Source organism: Schistocerca americana, chromosome 11 (genome assembly GCF_021461395.2).
Source record: "Schistocerca americana isolate TAMUIC-IGC-003095 chromosome 11, iqSchAmer2.1, whole genome shotgun sequence".
Taxonomy (NCBI): Eukaryota; Metazoa; Arthropoda; class Insecta; order Orthoptera; family Acrididae; genus Schistocerca; species Schistocerca americana.
In genome coordinates, this window is record NC_060129.1 from 170,235,905 (window position 1) to 170,243,996 (window position 8,092).

Below are 8,092 nucleotides of genomic sequence, written 5' to 3' on the forward strand. Positions count from 1 at the left end.
GGCTGTGTGACATACACGAATGATGTCAGACACAGATAACCTGCCCCATGAGCTGTGCAACCAAAGCAAAGTCTTCCGGAACGACGGCTACAGCGTCCATCAAATAAATGAAGTGATTTCCAGCAGGACTAGAATAAGACAACCGACGAGGAGCTGGAACAGAAACTTGCTTTATTGCCGTTCTGTCGCTCCATGTCGGGCAGAATAAGCCACCAGCTGGAACGACAAGAGATGAAATCGATCTTCAGGCCTCCGACAAAAATCTGTCAGTTACTGAGACCAGTCGAAGATGCAGCGAATCTCAGAACACCTGGGGTCTTCAAGATACCTTGCGAGAGTGGCCAGTCTTACGTCGGACAAATAGTACGCACTGTGTAACAATGCAGGAAGGAGCACGAAAGGTTTTATCGCCTAAGCTATGCGGGGAAATCTATTAGCTAAGCATACTTCAGAAAACGCACACCAGAATAAATTTGTTGAAACGTCCGCGGTAGCTCGCACTAACGATTTCTGCTATTGTGTAATTAAGGAAGCCAGCCATTGAAATAAAAATTACTGATAGCACCCTAAATAGAGACGGCTGAAGCGGGCGCATCGAATGTCGAGTGAACGTATGCCCGTGTATCGCCATGCTGTGAGCACCAGTGATGTCACAGCTGGCAGCTAGTGTGTATAAGGGGCGTGCCAGCATCCCAGTGGCAGTCATGCCACCCGACAGTGGCCAAACATTGGTTAGCCGAAAGTTTGTGTAACTTGAACCACTTGACGTGGCTGGAAACCCGAGAACATTTTACCCGCACAAATTCTATTTGTATGTAAAGTATGTCACTTGCAAGACACCATAGTACCCTCAATGCGCAATGATGATGATTGTACCGACGACATTCCTTAATAACTTGACAAAATAAGAAAAATAAGTATTCCACTATCATAATCGAGAACAGCTGCAAAAACACGAGTAACTTGAAGGTAGATTTCATCGGTGTAGCGAAGCAGCTTAATTCACGTAATAAAGGCAATTCTTTTGGTCCAAACTGCATACCAGTTAGCTTCCTTTGAGAGTATGCTGATACACTGAAACGCCAAAGAAACTGGTATAGGCATGCATATTTAAATACAGAGATATGTAAACAGTCAGAATACGGCACTGCAGTCGGCAACGTCTATATAAGACAACAAGCGTCTGGTGCAGTCGTTATATCAATTACTGCTGCTATAAAGCTGGGTTATCAAGATTTGAACGTGGTGTTATAGTCAGCACACGAGCGAATGGACACATAATCTTAGAGGTAGTGATGAAATGGGGATTTTCCCATACAACCATTTCACGAATGTACTGTGAATATAAGAGTCGGGTAGAACATCTAATTTCCGTCATGGCTGCGGCCGGAAAAAGATCCTGCAAGAACAGGACCTACGATGACTGAAGAGAATCGTCCTACGTGACAGAAGGGCAGCCCTTCACAAAATGCTGCAGATTTCAATTCTGGGCCCTCAAGAAGTGTCAGCATGCGAACCATTCAACGAAACATCATCGATATGGGCTTTCGGAGCCAAAGGCCCACTCGTGTACCCATGATGACGGCACGACACAAAGCTTTACGCCTCGCCTGGGCCCATGAACACCGACACCGTTTCAAATTGTATCGAACGGATGGGCGTTTACGGGTATGAAGACAACCTGATGAATCCATGGGCCCTGCATGTCAGCAGGGGCTGTTCAAGCTGGTGGAGGCTCTGCAGTGGTGTGGGGCGTGTGCAGTTGGAGTGATACGGGACCTGTAATACGTCTAGATATGACTCTGACAGGTGACACATATGTAAGCTGATCAGCTGCATCCATTCATGTCCATTGTGAATTTCGACGGACTTGGGAAATTCTAGCAGGACAAACGTCCAGAATTGCTGCGGAATGGCTCAAGGAATACGCTTCTGAGTTCAAACACTTCCAATGGACAACAAACTCTATAGGCGTGAACATTTTTGACCATATCTGGGATGCCTTGCAACGTGCTGTCCGGAAGAGATCTCCACCCCCTCGTATTCTTACAGATTTATGGACAGCCCTGCAGGATTCATGGTGTCAATTCCCTCAAGCACTACTACGGACATTAGTCATTTTGCGGCACTTCTGTGTGGTTGCAGTGGCCCTACACTACATTAGGCAGGTGTACTGGTTTCTTCATCTCTTCAGTGTGCAATAACTTCACACTCGGCAGTCATATACAACCGATCCCTGAACAGAACATGCGTTCTTAAAGACACGATAGTTGCATAGGTAACACGAATGCTCATGAAAGGAAATAGAAGCAATCAGCTGAGTCAACGACATCAATCCATAGTAGGATTTGGACCATGTAATGTGTTTTAATCTTATGAATTACCGCGAAGAAGGCGGACTATTCACACAGTCACCACCGATTCAGAAAATTTCTTGTGGAACACAACTAGCTCTTTATTCGAACGGTGTAGAGTGCTGTCAACAGGGGAACTGAAATTTATTTAATATTTTTACATTGCCAGAAGACCTTCGATACAAGTCCTGATAAGTGATTTCAAATTACATATCCAGGGAGTATCGTTTCAGTTAGACGACTGGATTTGTGAATTTCTGTCGAAGGGTCACAGTTTGTAGTAACTGACTGAGAGCTGCCAAGTATAACAGAAGTGATAGCTGACATTCTCCAAGAAAGTGTTACAGACACTCTACTGTTCCTCGTCTATATAAACGATTTATGAGACTATCCGAGGTGAGTTTGTACATTGTTTGCAGTTGATGCTCTTGTTCACCGTCCAGTAAAGTCGTCAGAAGGTGAAAACTAATAGCAAAATGATGCTGACAGGACATCTGTATGGTGGGAAATATAGGAACTGACTCCAAGTAATGAGATTGTGAGGTCATCCACATGAATACAAATTTAGGTTAAACGAAAAATCACATATATCTAAAGACACTCTGAGCTCCGTGTAGTGGTTAATAAAAAAGAAAAGGAAGAGAAGAAAATAAAAGGTTGAAAATGGTGGGAAGAAATGGTGAATGAAAAGGGGTTTTTAAAATCGTTAATGAGCGTGAAAAAGGGAAAGAATGAAAAGCAAATCGGACTTCGTGTTACAGAAAAGCTATCGGACTTCGTGATTTGAAAAAGCTATTGTTGGAATGGTCCTTGTGGGGTTTTTGAGCAAAAGTTAAACCAATTTCCACTACAAAAATTATTGAAGAAGAACAGAGAATAACAAAATGTAACTGACAGGGGGAAATGGCGTAGCTTAGAGTTAATTCTTTACCATGTTAACATGTCTTCTTGTTTCGTGCGGCGTCCAGGTCTTCAAAAATCTCCTACTTCATTTGTGCGTGAAAAGTCTGCTCCGAAGTTTTGCAATAAGTTCCATTGTCCAGGAATTTCTAATGTACACAAAACCGTATTGATATTAAATGCAATTTATTTTACGTTGCTTCCCTCCTCCAAATTTCATAACAACTTCCTCAATATGTCTACACATTAAAATCAGATCAAGACTAGCTATTAAGTTTTTTACATCAGCATCAGATCACGTCTGCATTAAGCTTCCGCTCTCGAGAGACAATAAAGAAACGGATAGAAAAGCAAAAAAGAGTTACAATTTTAGTATTTTCTCTGCCGTCGAGTGCTCATACCGCTGCGACAGTATAATTTTTATCTGAGGGAACGAGTGTAGCGCGGCGAAATTCAAAGTCCCGCTACATCGCCCCCTCGACTGTCACGCTAAAACATTTAGCGTGGCAGGCTAGTAAACAATATAATAGATACACCTAAATGTCAATATATACATATTTTCATAGGAAAGGCCACGTGCATCCATAGGGGATAATCTTTGTCAACACTTACTTTCTAAACCTATATACTGAATACAATTATTACAGTTTGGATCCCTTTTACAAAATTAATATACATATATTTACATAGTGTGTGTTTGAGCAAGCTGCTCGCCAGTGCAGTTAATGTTATGCGCTTCCAGCGTTGGCTTCCCAATGCATCTCGGGCAGCACGTAGTCTTTAAGCATGCGCAATAGCATGACTGAATTTCGCACGTGCGTCTCACGGGCCCCGAGGACTCGCTTCATGACGTCATCAGAAAGGCTGAAAGCGTGACAGCGCTGCCTGGTGACTAGATCTGTAAACAACTCTGTTGACGTAAAAAACGTCATACGTTGGCCACAGCGTTTACACAGACTTGCCTTCAGCTGTTGTTTTGGAATGTCAAATCAATCCAGATTGTTTGAATGAACCTTCCGTTAACAGAATTAAATGTAGAAAGAAGGTTTGAATGCGAATAATCTGGATTATGGTGACATAATAATCTGCAGCGTAGTCAAAGTTACATATGAGAGTCTTACGTGATTGATTGAAGCCAACTGATTACAAATTATTGGTCGAAAGGCAGAGTGATTTATAGCATAACACATATTACGCATTGAGGACAAAGTGTCTAAATGTTTTTAACGCATTAACTTCAGCTTACTAATGTAGGCTAAATACCACTGAGACGTTTGCAGCACGAATTTGTATTTGAACCCATACCAGCAGTAGCAAATGCGGAAAAAAAAAATCAAATATGGTAAAGGATACGTAGTGGAACGCCCATTGCATTTTCCCAGTTTGTGTACGATAGCTGTACGTAATATGCATCAAAACACGTCGGATGCTTGTTCATTTTTTAATATATGTTTTTTGGGGATGACCTAGTAGTTCAATTTATGAGTAATGCTTTAAATGTGGTAAAGTGCATTTAAATATGCCACAAACAAATATTAGGCAAAGCCACACGCCTGTCTGTTACCACGACCTTTGTTACTCATTCGCTGTGTTCCACAACTGTCAACGAAATTATCGCTTTTCAACCTAATGTAGACCTCAGACTATGCTACAAATAAACTTATTACTCGAGCCAAGGTTTCTAGGGAAGGGGCTGAAATCCAGTATAGTGCTCTAGCCCAGATATGCGCTCTTGCTTAGTGTGTGTTACCGGTATGCTTAAATTTTGTTTTTCTGTAAACAAACAGCTATATTCCAATCGCATCTTCCTGTATGTAGTTTCTCAAAAATCCAGTTTACGTGATCTTTCGATAAAAAGACCTCAATGAGGGAATATTAATAGATCTAAGCAATACTGTCATCTCCAAATTGTAAGACTGCTATAGATGCAAGTCACTGATTGCCAGAGTGTATCAGTGGGACAAAAGATTTCAAGTAAATTGAAGAAAATTTGAAGTAAATCACGAAGCTTTAGGTTAGTTCAACTATTACTTCGTAATGTAGTAGGCAGTCACAATTTTCTTCCGTATTTTGATGTATATACATACTACACAAGCAACCAAATGGTACCTTGTACCACTACAAATCATTTTCTTTTCTGTTCCACTTGCAAATAGAGAGAGGGAAGAAAGGCTATCTACCATACGAGCCCTGATTTCTCATGCCTTCTAAATTTTCTCAACAGTTGTATACAAAAAGAACATTCTTTTCCCTCCAGGGTTTCTCACATGTGTTTGCCAAGCAACTTCATAATACTCGCACATAGTTTGAAACTACTGGTAACCTATCTAGCATCCAACCTCTGAGTTGCTTCAGTGTGTTGCTTAAATCTGACCTCCATCTCAAACATTGGAGCAGTACTCATGAATGTGTCACATACGTCTTCTATACGGGTGGTCTAAGTGATCTTCCCCTCATTTCCAGTCACAAAACATATTCATCTTCCCAGAGGAAGGAAGTAATGACCCTGAAAGCTAGAAATGGTTTTTTTATTCAAGTGCTGTTTCATACTTTATAGAAAGCATTTCATAATTTTACAATGAGTATTGTCAGCTCTACATATAATGGCAACATTAAAATCCTGTTAATTTGAACCTTAGTGTTAACCAGCATATGCATCCTTAAGTCGAAACATTACGTTTCATTATAATTATAGGAGGAGAGGCTAATAAAATAATTTTTTGACTTTGTATTTTTTGCACATTTTTTTAATATCTTAGGATTTTCAGTGTTCTGCCTGATGTCTAGCAGCAACCTGTTAAAGACTTTCGATCAGAATGTGAAATTCCATTCTGAATCGCAGGCAGGGATGTATAATCTACGTGGACATTGTTTTTACTTCCAGTATTTTGCAAGTTCATTTCACTGAACAGAGTAAAATTTCCCCTATTACGAGCAACACATACTATTAGGGAGTAAATATGTTGACATGTAAGTGAAAGAGTCCGAAGGGCCCTGAAGAGTCTTCTGTAAGAAGCTGCGTTATCGATTTTACACAATAATTTTACTCACATGGATCAAAAGTTCTGTTAACTTGCCACATCACATCTGAATAAAATCACAAGCTTTTCACAACAGCCTCCATCACCGTCACCAGTAATGGTACCGGTACGTAATGGTATGGTGTACTGTAGCAGCACATTAAAAGTGTTTCAGTTGAATTGATTCTGCATTATTTCTCTTCCCCGTGTCCTTGAAATTAAAACTAAATGTATGCAATGTAGCGCAGTCATAGGAAACTCGTCTATGCTGTCGTAGACAACATGGCCACATTTGGATTGCTCTGGAACTACACAAGTGAACATAGTTCTCCACTACCTGAGCACACAGAAAATACCAAATTCTTCTACAGTGTGGACGTTAATAAGCAGGTTCTGAAAGGAGAAATTTGCTGTTAATAAAGATTCATGCAACTAATTTTCGGTCGGAGCCACTACTTCTGCACCTCCTCAATGCTCTTCCTAAGTGCAATTTTAATTACGTACTGCAAAACACAATGACAGCCTTACAGATTTTTCCGCACTTTGCCCATTGCTATTGCACAAGCAGAGTGGCCACTGGGCATTGCTGCAAGAGTTAAGAACTGTTACAGAACGATAGTGGGGCAAGAGCGGCTTGTTGGACTGGCTACAATGGCAATAAGCTTAGAGTTCGTTCACTGATTATGTTGTATCAGATTTATGAAACAGCTAATTCCTAAAAAGCTAGAGAGAAAGAAAATTTTGGTCAAGTATCGAATTTATGTAAACTGAGAGTTAAAATTTCTTAAAAAGTATCTTATACGTTTCTTTGCGTTAACACTTTGATGTTATCCAAATTAACAAACTTTAAAATAAAACAATTGGAGCATGGGCCTAGAAACATTTACCTGGGGCTCAGAATGTCTAATGTCGACCCTGGCAGTTGGTACCTGTATCGATATGGAATAGCTGCTCTTTTAAGTTAATGCAGTTTTATTACCTGTAGTTGCATTGTGACTGATGAGTGACAAGACTCTTGTGTGATGCGAAATTTGTTTTGCTTTTATGTGCTGAAATCTGGCCATGTGTATTCTGCCTCAAATACAACTACAATTACTTTGGTTGGTGCAATCTTTTACGCCAAGTACAGACAACAATACTATAAGGGCAGGATTTCCTTTACATTCTGCGTGTGACATCACCAATTTCCGATTATTTTACAACTTGTAGTGACTTTCGCATGTCTTGATAAACCAAGTTGTCTGCAATGAACCACCTGTAAATTTTGCAGCTAATTTCTGCCAGGTTTACGTTACATTGCCGGTAAACAATAGTTTTGATGATACGCTGTAGGTGCTGTTTGGTTCTCAGCTATAATTCAGTGTTTAACCACTGGGACTGCTGCTGTTGTCTTATTTTTGCAACCTGCAAAATTCTTTCAGTGTGCATAGTCATTTCGTAGCATATTACCAGTGCCATTGGTTTTAGTTCTTTGCTAGTGGAATAGACGTTGCATTCCGGTGTCGGTCGCAGAGCTGGTGAGAGCCGTAGTTCGACAGACCGCTGTCTGCACCAGTGAGGCTGCTGCCGGCAGTGGCATGGCAGGTAGCATGGCGACCCCTGCCGGTGCCTGGCTGAGGGACTGACGGGGGGGGGGGGGGGATATGGAAGAAAGTGGGGAAGTTTACCACCTTACCATGTAGTATGAGTGTAAAGGTCCAAATCGTCTGACATGGCGATCGGTGTTGCAAGGGCAGCATTACAGCTGTATGGAATGCAAGATATGAGATTATTCTTTGATTCTCTTAAGTTAAATGTGGACTGGCTGTATAGTTCCAG